This window comes from Balaenoptera borealis (genome assembly GCF_965194805.1).
Source record: "Balaenoptera borealis genome assembly, chromosome: 17".
Classification (NCBI taxonomy): Eukaryota; Metazoa; Chordata; class Mammalia; order Artiodactyla; family Balaenopteridae; genus Balaenoptera; species Balaenoptera borealis.
Genome location: NC_138876.1, coordinates 22,701,677 through 22,714,953, shown reverse-complemented (window position 1 = coordinate 22,714,953; position 13,277 = coordinate 22,701,677). Strand labels below are relative to the sequence as shown.

Here is a 13,277-nt window from a genome sequence, read left to right as displayed (position 1 = left end):
AGAGTAGCCCCCACTCGCTGCAACTAGAGAAAGCCTGTGTGCAGCAACGGAGACCCAGTGCAGCCAAAAATAAATAAATAAAATAAATAAATAAATAAAAAGACAGACTAGGGCGAGATAGGCACTGATAGTGTTTCCTATGGTTCAATTAGGTATATATTGGATGTTAAACTGTAATTTACAGCCGGGGCAAAAAAAAAAAAGTAAAAAGTAAAACCTATATAAAGAAATAATAGCCAGAGGAGGAGAAGGGGGAAAATCCTAGATATTTATATAATAATAATGGAAGTTTTCAGCCTTGCTCTGTATAGTATGCTCACTACACCAAGAAAGAGATTTTCGCTCTGTAGGATGATCAGCATAATAATCAAAATGGTTCCTTAATCCATTTTGGAAGAACTGCTTTTTAATGTTAAAGATCATTCCATTACTCTCTAACTAACTGAATATGATAATCTTCCATAAGCAAACTATATCCTTTTACAGGAATAACTATCCACAGCCATTTATAAAGGGTTTTCACCTGAAAGAAACATTGAAGAAACAAAACAACCATATTTAAAGGAAAAAAAAAAAAAGTCTGCCCTCTGGCTAAGAAACAGAGGAAAACCCAGACAAACAAAAGCCAGACCAACAGGTATCTTCACCTTGCAACTGAACATGCGAGTTCAAATACAGACCCTGGACCAAACCAGCCCATTTCAGCGGTGGACACACCTCCTCCTGCTTTCCAAAGCCGCTTCTGAAGCTGTCTTTTGAAAGAGTTTGGGGAGGTCTTGGGTCCAATACCCTTCTGCATGGCATTCGCCACAATTCTTTAAAACAGAAATGGAAATGGTGGCATGGGGGGGTAGAAATCACGAATTTCACTGATGGGGGAGTTGCATTAACATTTTAAATTATATAATATAGCTATTAGGACTGAAAGCTAAAAAGAAACAAGAGATTTACATGAAATACCTCAGATGTCTAAAAAGACAGAGATTTTTTTTCCCGTTTTTCCAATGCAACAGATTAAATGATTAAAATTAGCTTAACTACAACCAATAAAGAAATGTTAATTGCATCCATATTGTACAGCGGCGTCATAGATAAAAATGGAATGTTAAAGAAATGCTAAAAAATATAGATTAAATTTATATTTTAAAATAGTTCATTTTCACTACATGTAGGTTGAAATTTATCATTCAAAAGACAGGATAAGAAAAGCATTTAAAATAAATGAGGTTCCTTCATTATTCTTTTGTTAATTTGTTTTTATAAATGCTGAGGAGTCTATGTAAAATGCCACAAATGGTTTCTCAACCACATTTTAATAACTCATTGCACATTTCAGGCCTAATCTCACAGATGTTGTCTGTAGTTTTCAACCTGCCAAGGGGCTTATGGGTGTTATGAGTAAAGAAAAGTCCAGTTTCTCAGTTTCTTGGAAGATAAAAAAAGTCCTTAATTCAAATGGATTGCTTTTTTTTAAACTGGTCTCAAAATAGATAAATGTTGGAGGTATTTTAAGTTAAAAGGAGAATAATAATACAAAGTTAAATTCTTATTAATGATCATTTTATAACCAATTCTTCAGACCAACTGGATTTTATATATATGAACCCAAAGAGGCATCTATTGCTCAGGTGTGTGAAAGAGACATTAAGCCTAGATTTTCTGCAGTAACGTTTTAACCTTCCAGGGTAACCTCTAGACTAAATATTTGATTCCCATATCTTCATAAGATATTGATAGAGAAATAATATGGAATATACCAACTGACTTATTATATGATCATCAATTCCCCAATGCATACTAAATGGTATTCTAATTCTATTCTCCCATCCATCCACAAAAGGAAAAATAAAGATGAGTGAATAGCAAATAGCAGGCAGATTTCCTCAACAAATGTCAAAATTGTTTAGTGTTATAGATATAAATGAGGATGGTGATCAAACACGAATTCTAGTTCAGTCCTTTAGTTAACTAGCTGTGTGATCATGGAAAATTCAGTTAATTGTCAGTTTTCTCCTTTGTAAAATAAGACGAGTCTGCTCAAATGGATAGAGGTCATGCCCCTTCTATCACTCAAAATAAAACAGGACCCTATGGTCACTCTGAACAATACCTGAATTAAAGAAAAACAAAGAAACAAAATTTAAACTTGAGCAGCAGATACAAAACGGACCATCCAAGGAAAGTTCAGCCATTGAGGAAAGAAGTGTTTCCTTGGCCACGGTCTACTTTTCCTCAACAAAAAAGTGTTAAAAGACTCTTCAGAATAGATCCACATGTGCACATGTATGCGGGAAGCAGAACATTGTACACTCATGCACATGATGAAATGTACCCGCCAGCCAAGGAAATGGGGCACAGAGCTAAGAAAATTCTCTCAGAGACTAAGCAGTTCACTCTACATCTAACCTCCAACAGGAGATGAAATTTATTCTTTTCTTAGTTTCCTTTTGTACATGGTTTTATCCATGTTACCGAAGGAACTAAAATGCACAATATTGTCGGGCTCAGAAAGTTTGCTCCAATTTTATACAATCATCTTTGGTCGAAATAAAGTTGAACAACTATTTCTACAGAAGTGTTTATGCAAATAAGCCCCATTTTCTCCTACATTAGGAAAAGAAGAAATATCTGTGGAATTTTGTCCTTCTTGATCTGTAGCTAGAGGCTTGGAATCAAATCTAAAAACACTGCCCAGGCTCTTCCATTATATTCCAAATAGGTGAATTTTTTTAAAGTATCTTTTCAAAATAACACATTAAACATGATCTGAAATCATCATATTAGCCTAATTCCACAACACGGTTTGATTACACCAGACCAAAAGTTCTGGCAAAATGTTCACCTGACATCACGGGAACCAAACAAGGAGGTGGTTGGTTGAAATGTCCACGTTTCTACCAGTGGAGACACCAAAATACTGTTAAAAACACTACACTGCGAATGGAAATAATGTGCTTTCTCAGAGTCAATCCCACTTTCAGTGAATAGCTGGGTGATGTGTTTGGGATACTAGTTTGCAATTTGGTACCTATTTCTTTAGGGCTTGATGCACTTGTTCCAAATGCAAATATTTCAAAATAGTCTTTAAGATGAATGTGCAGAGCCGCTGCTTCTTTAAGTAGCAGCCTTATTTGTTTTACACAAAACTATAATTTAAGGATGCCAATCATTTTAAGCAAAGCAGTTTGCAAAAAAATAAAATACAGGCAAAACCAGAGGAATTTTTCTTTATACTAAAACAGTTTTACAGTAAAATATGTCAGGTTAAAGTATCCACTATATATGCAGTTTAATTTTAACCCTGTGCATTGAAAATATTTCACATTTTCTTACTAATTTTGGAAAATTCTGTAGGACTATCTGACACTGATTTCAAGGCTGGTTGAAATATTTTTTCTTTTTCCTTCAATCAAATTTTTAGATACAAATTGCCTCAGACGCAAATGAGAAACAACTAAATGTCATGTTATTTTATACTGTTCATAATTTTTGCAATTAACCTCAAGGAATAAATATATGCTTTTCGAATACCACTCATTTGAAGTAAAAATAAAACTGTGCAAATGACATAAGAAAGGATTTATCCTTAGTGACTCCTTAGAAATGACCAAAATATCTTATCAGAGGAAGGTGTGAAAGGGAAGCTCAAATCACTGATCAATTTCTGATGCCTCAAAATGAGTTTCTGAAAAGATAACACACACACAAGAATAAAAAATGAATGCAAAATTAATTCGCATTTTATGGGAGATAAAAAGGGTTCTATAATAAGAAAAGCCTCAAAAGATGAAGTATTTCCTCTCCTTTCTGAAAAGCTTAAAAAAGCAAAACTCAGTATTTCAAAATCAATGGACTTAAAGCAATTCAAGAGAATTTGGAGAACATTTCTCTAAAAACCAATCCAGAACGCAGGATGTCAATTTGGAGATAATGGAAGCGTACTGTGCTTTAAAATTTGAAAACTTTTTAAAGACAGAAAATCAAGTTAACATCTCAGTGATTAACTTAGGGGGTGCATAGCCAAGAACAACTTTCGGCACTTAAAACATAAAACTGTCAGTTTCCTCTGCTTGGAGACAAAACATACAAAAAGCAAATATTCACTGCTATATTTTCCTAGACATTAAAGACAGAACTAACTTTTATAAAAGGAGATCACTGAGTATTTCCACCTATTTTATACTTACGCCGTAGCTCCTAAAAATCAGTTACAAATTCCAAACCTCAGAACCATCCTTAGCAGATGGCTACTAAGTGTTCATTACTCCCCAAACCTTGATGGAAATACAATCACTTACTGAACTTCACTACAGCTCAAGGCACAAATATGATAAACGGTCTGTGCTTGATGTTATTGAATATAAGCTACCATAAACAAGTAAAACTCTTTCCTAAAGATCTCAAAGGGCTGAAAGCGTGATGCTTGGCATTCTATTTCTTGCAAATCTAAAGCACATTGATGGTGAGCATAATTTAAGTACTCTCTTCCCTGAATCAAGATACATTCATTTCAAGCACCATCCATGATCAAACGATCAAATTCATATTTATAAACTTGGAATACAGAGTTTGGTGGAAGCACTGAGTATCTAAAATTGCCTTAATTTTTTTGCCAGAAATATGTCACAGTTGGTGCTTAGAATTGTTGCAAAATTATACCACAACTTTATTTAATTTCATTGGATGCATTTCCTCATAGAAATGGAATGGCAAAGGCCTGCTCAAGAGCAAACAAGAAAATCAAATTATTATTTTACAGTATATAAGTTCTTCTTCTCATGCCTCTCTCCCTAAAAATATAAATATTATAAAGAAATGGAAGTAAAAATCCTAGAGCTGGCACATTTTTCCACTGAAAGGAGAAAGCCTCACTCCTCCAAAACCTGAAATATTAGATCCCAAAGAGGAAAAAAAAAGGTAATAAAGCATGGCAGAATAATCCAGAGGAAGCATGCTTGCTCTCAGCATAATTTTCTTTAGCATCCTGAGATGAACAACATCACGCTGCCCATGATCTCTGCTTACTCCTCTGAAAACCATCCAGAGGATTTTCAAAAACGAAAAATTCTAGTTGTGCTTTCAAATGCCAAATTAACTTACAGGGCTTCCACTCCTGAAGGGAAACAGCACAGTAGCACACCAGAAGCTAGAGGATGCTTTTTGTCACGCAAAGCCAGAACTGATGAGTGGGACCCCAGTGGGGTTTATCTAAAATTCCCAAGTACCACAGGCAAAGAGGTCAGAGTTTTCCATGTCAAAAATATATAAATAAGGAAAGCCATACACAGCAACAGTTCCTTATGTTATAATGGATTGTGCAGTATCCAAATCCCTCTTCTGCTCAGATATACATACATAAATCTTTTTAAATAGGAACCGAAAATGGGAAAAACAAAAAGGAGGGAAATCTGCTTACGCTAATATCTACCCCCCTATTTTCCATTTCTAATCATCACTGGTCTCACTTTTTAATTTTTATTATTGCCAATGGAATTATTCAGGGAGTGAGACAAGCATGTATACACATAATTAAATGTTAACAATGATCTACTGAACTATCCTGGGAGTAAAAAGTACAAGACAGGTGTGTACAGAGTGTACACAAATATGGGGAATGCTAAAGAGTGGAATGTTTTGACAAAGTGAACATGCAAGATCATACACAAACATTTACACATAAAATGTGTACTTTATGATTTTTTACTACTGGCCTGAAATCTTGAGTGACAGCTTTCTTATTTAAAGCTTATCAAAGTACAAAGGAAAAGTAAAATGTAAATAATGAGGACACTCTTTCAACAACATAAATTGTCTTAAGAACGAGACATTTAAAAGTAGAATAAACAGTGATGGGACAGAGAGTAAAATAAAGAGTTTATTGTAATTGGGGTTTAGATGACAGCGAGCTTCTTAAAGTAATTTACTACATCTTGCATCCAATGAATGTAATGCAAATTCATTCTAAATACAAAAGAGAAACATCTCCTTACTATCTGCTTGTAAATTACAGAAAAATGAGGTTTCATATTACTCATTACTTAAATGTGTTATTGCTTACACTGTCCACTTGTACCTAAAGTTAGCTTCTAAAACGTACCTAAGTTGGCAAACCTGAGGAGTAAAATTTGCAATAATCTTTAAAAAAAATACTTCCAAAAATAAGTTAAAGACAGTATTAAACATAATAATTTGTGTTTTTTCAATTTATAATTTAATCAATTTATTAACATAAAAATTTAGCAGCCAAATACAGAAAAATACATGATTTTAAACAATCTCAAAGATATATCTATAAATAACTGGTAAAGAACTATTAATTATTTAACAATCAGACTAATATGCATTGAGAAAATTTAATAACATGGGCCTTGATTAAAAGTTTTATATATATATATATATATATATATATATATATATATATATTGAAAGAAAAAACAGGCTGATGTATTTCTTTCTGCATCTTTCAGAGCTAAAGATGTGTGGATACTGACATCACAAAGAAGTCACAAGTAGAAGTTAGTTTTAATTTGTTTTGCCACTCTCACTCTCATTTCAGAACCAAAATTCTAATTAAATTAACCCTCAGATAGGTGTTGGGATGCATTAAGTAATTAAAATGGATATTACAAAGACTAAAGTCATTTCAAAAAAAATATGTACTATGTTAAAATTCCATTCGGTGCCTGTAATGCGAAAACATTCTATACGAGTGAGAATACAGACATATGCATGTACATGTACATAGTTCATATGAAGTCACTAATTCATATGCTACACTTGTGCATAGCTCAGAGAAAACAATAAAGCTAAAATAGATTAGTAATGCTTGATCCCTTTACACATGAAGTGTACCATGTAATAGAGAAATCAGATTCCACAAACTAACGTCTGCCGTATAGATTAACACTATTTATAGCTGTATCTGATCTCAGATATAATACATGCTTCTATAAGGCGAAACAGAAATACTGATTCACAAGGATTCACTGAAAGCCATATTGTAGAATCTAACCAAGAAACACATGTTATAGTAAAAAATGTTTGTTGATTTGTAAGTTTCATAAATTCTGTCCAAATTCTACAAGTGAAAAAAAATTTTGAGGCAAAAATCTTTTTTCCTCTCCTTTTTCTACAGCTAAAATACATTTAATGTCTAAATAGCAGTTGTGGTATATCTATCATCCTCTACTGGGTTCATTCTTGGTTACTCTAATAATTTAATAATGTAATATTAATGCTTTTTTAAAGCTTGGGACATATACATTAGGTAATATGAATATGTTTATTATTCTTTATAATACTACTCACTATCATGGATACAAATAATTAACAGATAAAGCAATTATAAATGCAAAAAAGAGAACCATGCTCCCATTAAATAAAGGAAAAAAGAATCAGAAAATAAACTATGGACACTTGTATATTTCCCTCTAACACTGTCTATAATAGAAGGCTTAAATAGCTGACAGTGAGTCACTTGTTTATTCATGCTAAATAAACTGAATCTATAAGTTAACTTCTGACTTACTTAAAAGTATTTAGAACATTTTCCAGAACGTATTTTGACCGTCAATTACCTAGATACCAAAGTTGTTGTATTGTGTTGCTTGATGAAATAGGACATACAGCAACCCTCAAACCAGTATTACAAGCCTGGCAAATAGCATCACATTTGGGTGACGCACAGAATCCATCACCCTAGGGATAAACGCATTGGATCATAGTACAAAGTCTTTACATGTTCCATATTATTTCTACATAACGTTTTAAGATGACAGAATCGTAAACTATAAAGTGCTATCCATTAAAAAGACATATTCAGAAACAGCACCGTCACTTAACTGCTCCTCTCAACAGAAATTTGGGATTTTAAAAAAATTATCTGCAGAAGCATTTCTTAGATACACTGAAAGGTGGCATTCTGATGTACAGTTTTTTTGTCATTTCTTAAATTTCTTAGTAAATTCAGCGTAGGTATAAGTATTATGATCGTGATGGCTTCATTATGTTTAAACTCCAAACTCATTTCAAACTTCGAGACTTTATAAAGTAGGTCATGTATCTCCTTAAAAGATTTATGTTTTAAAGTGTAGAGTTAATTGTTTAGCAAAGTGGATTCCACCATCAAGGTGTATCTACGTATTGTCCATCCACAAATACTACATACATAACACATACCTTCAATAGCATGCACACATATCAGCAGTAATTTAAACATACCGTGGATACATCAACCATTTGCAAGCATTCACAATGCTAGATTTCCTCTCATACTACAGACATCCTACTGCTAGTTACCAGAATATCACACAAATCAAAATACATTACCTTTGTTCAAACAATACTGCAGTTCATTATATAACAGAAAGGGTCATCCTTAATTGCTCAGGAACCAAGATAGTGGTGGATTCTTGGAGCAGAAGTGGTGCGGAATGGCTTGAGGCAAAACCGAAACATATTGTTTAAGTAAACCTTAAGGGGAGGGGATCCTATGCGCAATTGATGGATTTTTTTTTTTTTTTTGGTATCATCTTCCACAAAGCCTCTCCAACCCCTCCCCACCACTGAACAGTAAACAAACTACTGATATTAAAGGACTGCAGCTCTGAACACCTCTCTCTTCCTTTTTTTTCTCTTCTCACCAAACTTTATTACTGTTCCCTCAGTTTTGCAGTAATAAACCAATATTCATTCAATAAAAACATAGTGACGGAGAGACCCATCACCTGAAATTCCTGTTTGAAAACTTTGTAAAAAATAAATCAAGACTCACTCTAAGATACTCTCTCTATGCTGATGCGAACAAGTTATAGCTTAAGTTCCTACAGTTTTTCCTGACACATCCTTATGTAAAGGAGTGGTTAGCAGAGAAAAAATGCCTGATTTGAACTGAAATCTGTAGTTCTCACAAGAAAAAATGAGAAAAACGTAAGGTAAATCAAAACCATCAAATTTCCACGCAGGGAACTCTTCTACTTCCCTGAATATACGGAATGCTTTTCATGATAATTACTAATGCCTTAAAAGACGTTTTAAGGTATCTGTATGATACCTAATTTTCAGTATGTATTATTTCTAAAACACACTCTGTGTAAAAGGAAAACAAAACAAAAACAAAAACCCTCAGAACAAATTTGGGGTTAAAAGCAAAGTCCAAGACAAGTAACTGTAAGATTTAAACCAAGACAAGTAACCATAAGATTTAAACCTTCCGAACAATTCCTACCAGAAATGTCGATAGTCAGTTCTGGCCCACCAAATGGGGCACAGGGCCCCATTTCTGGGTGGAACGTCTTTCTCCAAGGAAGGAAAAACTGGCACAAATCTTTTTGCCCTCTGAAAAGATTTTCCTACTTGCCAGCTTCTGAAGTTGCCCTGATGTCAACCAACATCACCAAGTTATCTCTTAACTGGAGAAAGTTCTGTTTGCCTATACAAGACCAGGAAGAGAGAAAATGACTATTAAAAAAAAAAAAAAAAAAAAAAAAGGAAACTAAAAACACTGTGTGATAATAGGGTTAAAAACTATCATCTGAATTTGTGAGCAAAAAGGGCCGCCCATAGAAACAAAATGACCCTTAAAATTAACGCTTTCAATCTAAAAATATATTTTTGTAAAGTTTCATCTATTTTCCTTCCTCTGCACATAAAAATGATTAATGTCACAATTAAACTTCCACATTTCAGACTCCTGCTAACAGGTGTAGCATTCTTTATATAAACGTATTCATTGACCTGTCGCCATTGATAATCTTAATTAATTCATGTCAAATGAAACAAAAACAAATTTTTTTCCCCCAAATAAGAAAGAAATAACGCAACACAAATACCCACTCTCCCCAAAACCCAAAAACTGTTTAAGTTACGGTAACCTGAAATGCACCAGCCATCACAGAGAGCAATTGGAGAAATCCAGCAGGGCTCAGCAGGAAAGATTTTTAATAACAGATTGAAAAACAGAATAAAAATAACTGCATCAACAGAGCCTTTCTTCTTCAGGCCACAAGCCCGTTCTTACTTGAACTTTTTTTTTTTTTTTTAAATGGCATTTTGGCCACTAAAACCAATCCAGAACATTATTAAAAGTTAAAAGCTACCAATTACTTCTGTCTGTTCTTTTAAAGCAAAGTTTGGCATTACGTCAGTTGGTTTAAAGAAAACAAGAAAGAGAGAGAGAAAGAGTAAGAGAGAAAGTTTCCTGCTTGTATAAACTAAACCACCAGGGAAGGTGTCTAGCCACTTGTAAAGTATTTACTGCAGGTTTTTAAAGAGCTAGAAACATTTTAAAAATTAAAAGTTTTCTTTCTTATTTTTAATGAAACATACTTAGGAACAAAAAGCGTATCCTTCATGTCTTTCTTTGGGGTGTTTTGATGTTATTTGTATTTCGATCATAACTTTGAATCAGAAAATGATTTCCACTGATGCTTCAAATGTGAAGTACATAGATAATTTCATCTTCAGTTTGCTGCCTGGATTTGTGCTCTTTGGAAAAAAAAAAGTTTAACGACAAAAAGTAGACATTGCTACCATAACAGCTACTACAGCTGCAGCAACCAGCCAGCTTCTTCATCTAACTCACTCTTAACAATTTAGATCATTTTCATCCATAGATCCTTCTGCAAATTCAGCAAAGGGGTTTCCGTAAACCCAAAGCTCTTTCTAACCTAAACCAAGTTCTACGTTATTATATCCATCAGAGAACCAAATCAAAGGCCAACGAATTTGGTTCCCAGGGATCTGAGAACCACTGAGTGATAGGCCATATATAATTAATAGAATATCCTATACAAATAAACAAACGGCTTAAGACCCACTTACACCCGAGGATAAATTTTTAAAAGTGGTTATTCCCTCCGCAACACTGTTTGCTACTGAACAGTGTATAAAATACCACTTGGTATTTTAACATATTTACTTTAATCTACTGGTTAAAGCTTTTAGGAGGTAAATAATTTTGATAATTATAAAAAACTGTTCTCAATTTTTTTCAACATAAAGAACTGCAAAGTGCGTTAGTATTCTCTATCCATGATGATTACAAGTGCCCTGAGAGAATCAGACTAAATTTCTACTTGACAAAGGCTGTAAGAGTTGCTTCATATTTTATCTAAGAGGAACCCTACAATTCCATAAATCATAACTAGAATAGTAACAAAGAATTCACTTATTTCTGTATGGTGGTATCAAAAGATGAATATAGAATATGTCTATCTATGTTATCACATAGATAGACAGTAAAAGTAAAACCAAGTCTAGACATGCTGTCATTAATTTCCCCAAATTTCAATCAGCAATAAATAAGGAAGCTAAATGAGTAAACAAGACTCAGAATTAGTTATCAAGGCTATTAGTACTTATAACCAGCAAAAGAGGGGAAGAGAAAGAACCCTCTGTTACCTGAAAGCTTGACCAAGGGTGAACAACAGAAAGCAAGTCCATAAAACTTGCCTGTTTTTATCAAATTGATTGTAACTTGTGAGCTGCAGTATTTGGGACAAAACTGTCTGAGTTTATAGTTTTCTATGCCTGCCAAAAACAGAGGCAGACTACCACACTAGCTGTCCTGCGGAAACTAAATTAAGCAAAGGCAAATACCAAGTGGAAAGTTGTCAGCCTGTTGAATGAATGGCTGCATTTTACACACCACAGACTATCTTAATAAGAATATGTTTTAATGTGCACCAGTCATTTTATTTTAAGTGCATCACTTTTTACAAAAATAATAATTTTCCCTTTAAATCCATTATAAACACCTGCCCCTAACTTTCTTAAAGTCTGTTTTGTTTTGCACACAATAGTATAGTGTTGTTACATTGTTTGCTACCAAAAGGGGTATTGAAGGAAAAAAATTTTTACATACATGTATTATTAAAAAAATTTAAAGGCCTGTTATCAATATCTGTGCTCATTTCAAATTCAAAATAAAGTTCTAGCTCAAAAACAATTTACTGCAAGCCCTTTGAAAACTTTCAGTAATGTTTATTTACTTCAACAAAGAAGGTAAGACAAGAGTTTATTAAAACTTATCACCCTATGTATTTAGTACAAATGTGCAGGTCATTAATTGCAAACTGTAGTCTGTATTTCTTCTCTCTCGCGCGCGCGCTCTCTCTCTCTCGCTCTCCCTCCCCACAAGACACAGACACACACACACACACATCAAAAATAATAACAACAATAATAATAGAAACATCACTGAAATACTAGAATCTTAAAAAGCAGCTTTTCCACAGATGAATTCATTTCCCTGCTTTGAAGGTTTTCCTTATGAATGAAGATTTCCTTGTGTGTATTAGCGAGACCTACCCTGTGGAAATCAGAGGAAACTCAGGAGTGGTATGTGACTTAAAAGAAAAGTAAAAATAATACTGAAAATATGGTAGGGCCATGTGTAAGTCACTTATGACTAGCACACTTATACGGATTCTAACCTATTTTTAAGCAAGTATGTAGAAGAGTTTATAAAATCCTATAAAATCCTACTCTTCAAAATGCTGAGCTCTAAAATCAAGTCAGACTTCCCAGCTACTATGACACTTTTCTCCTTCTTTTAATGTTACCTTTAAGAGACAAAGGACAAAATCTAAAAAGCAGCAAAGACCCTTGCAGCGTCTAAAATTAAAGAGTGACTAACTTTTTTGTGAGGAACTTGCTATGTTCCACCATTTATTTGGAGAGGGTCCGACTTTGTTACTATGAGTGGAAAAGTATTCTACACACACATATCCTAACATATAACAGATATATCAGGAAGCCATAAACGTCAACTCGCCGATGGTAAATAATACTTTGCCAACAGAGTATTAATGAAGCTTGGGAATGCCTCTCATTTAGAGAAATCAAGTCATAATGTTGGCACTAAAACTCTGTTTCCCTTTAGGAGTTTTATTTTCACGTTACTGATATCCAGAAATAATTGTCAAACTTTAGCACGTTGGTGGCCCTGTATATTAACTGAATCTAGAGATGTTTCCATCCAAGGGTATAGCTTAAAAATGAAGTTATGAAATCTGAGGACAGAGAAGCTCTAAGAACGATATGTTTGACTTGTTAAGATTAAGCACGTCATTAATAAACTTTCACTTAAAGGTAAAAAAAAAAAAAAAAAAAAAATCCTCAAAATGTTGGTATCGTTTCCAGACTGTCCTGTGAGCATCACAACTTACAGGAAACGATTCATCTTCCCATACAAACCCTGTATTTATTCACAACCCTGGCATACTTGGGGAAAGAGAAAAAACCCACACCGTTTTAGAGCTAGTTTGCTTTTATAC

The 13,277-nt window shown here is 33.8% G+C and overlaps 1 protein-coding gene across 7 annotated transcripts in view; it reads right to left on the bottom strand.

Moving 5' to 3' along the window:
• Window positions 1-13,277, bottom strand: part of TRPS1 (transcriptional repressor GATA binding 1) — a 279,500-nt gene that overhangs the window by 239,284 nt on the left and 26,939 nt on the right. Inside the window, exon 2 of one of the 7 annotated variants that reach the window (XM_082364224.1) lies at window positions 648-815. The exons of 5 other annotated variants lie outside the window; for them this stretch is intronic. The gene's annotated coding sequence lies outside the window, so the exon portion shown is untranslated. Of the gene's footprint in view, window positions 1-647; window positions 816-8,328; window positions 9,221-13,277 lie in introns of those variants that run through there. One more of the 7 variants, XM_082364226.1, reaches the window with a different exon arrangement.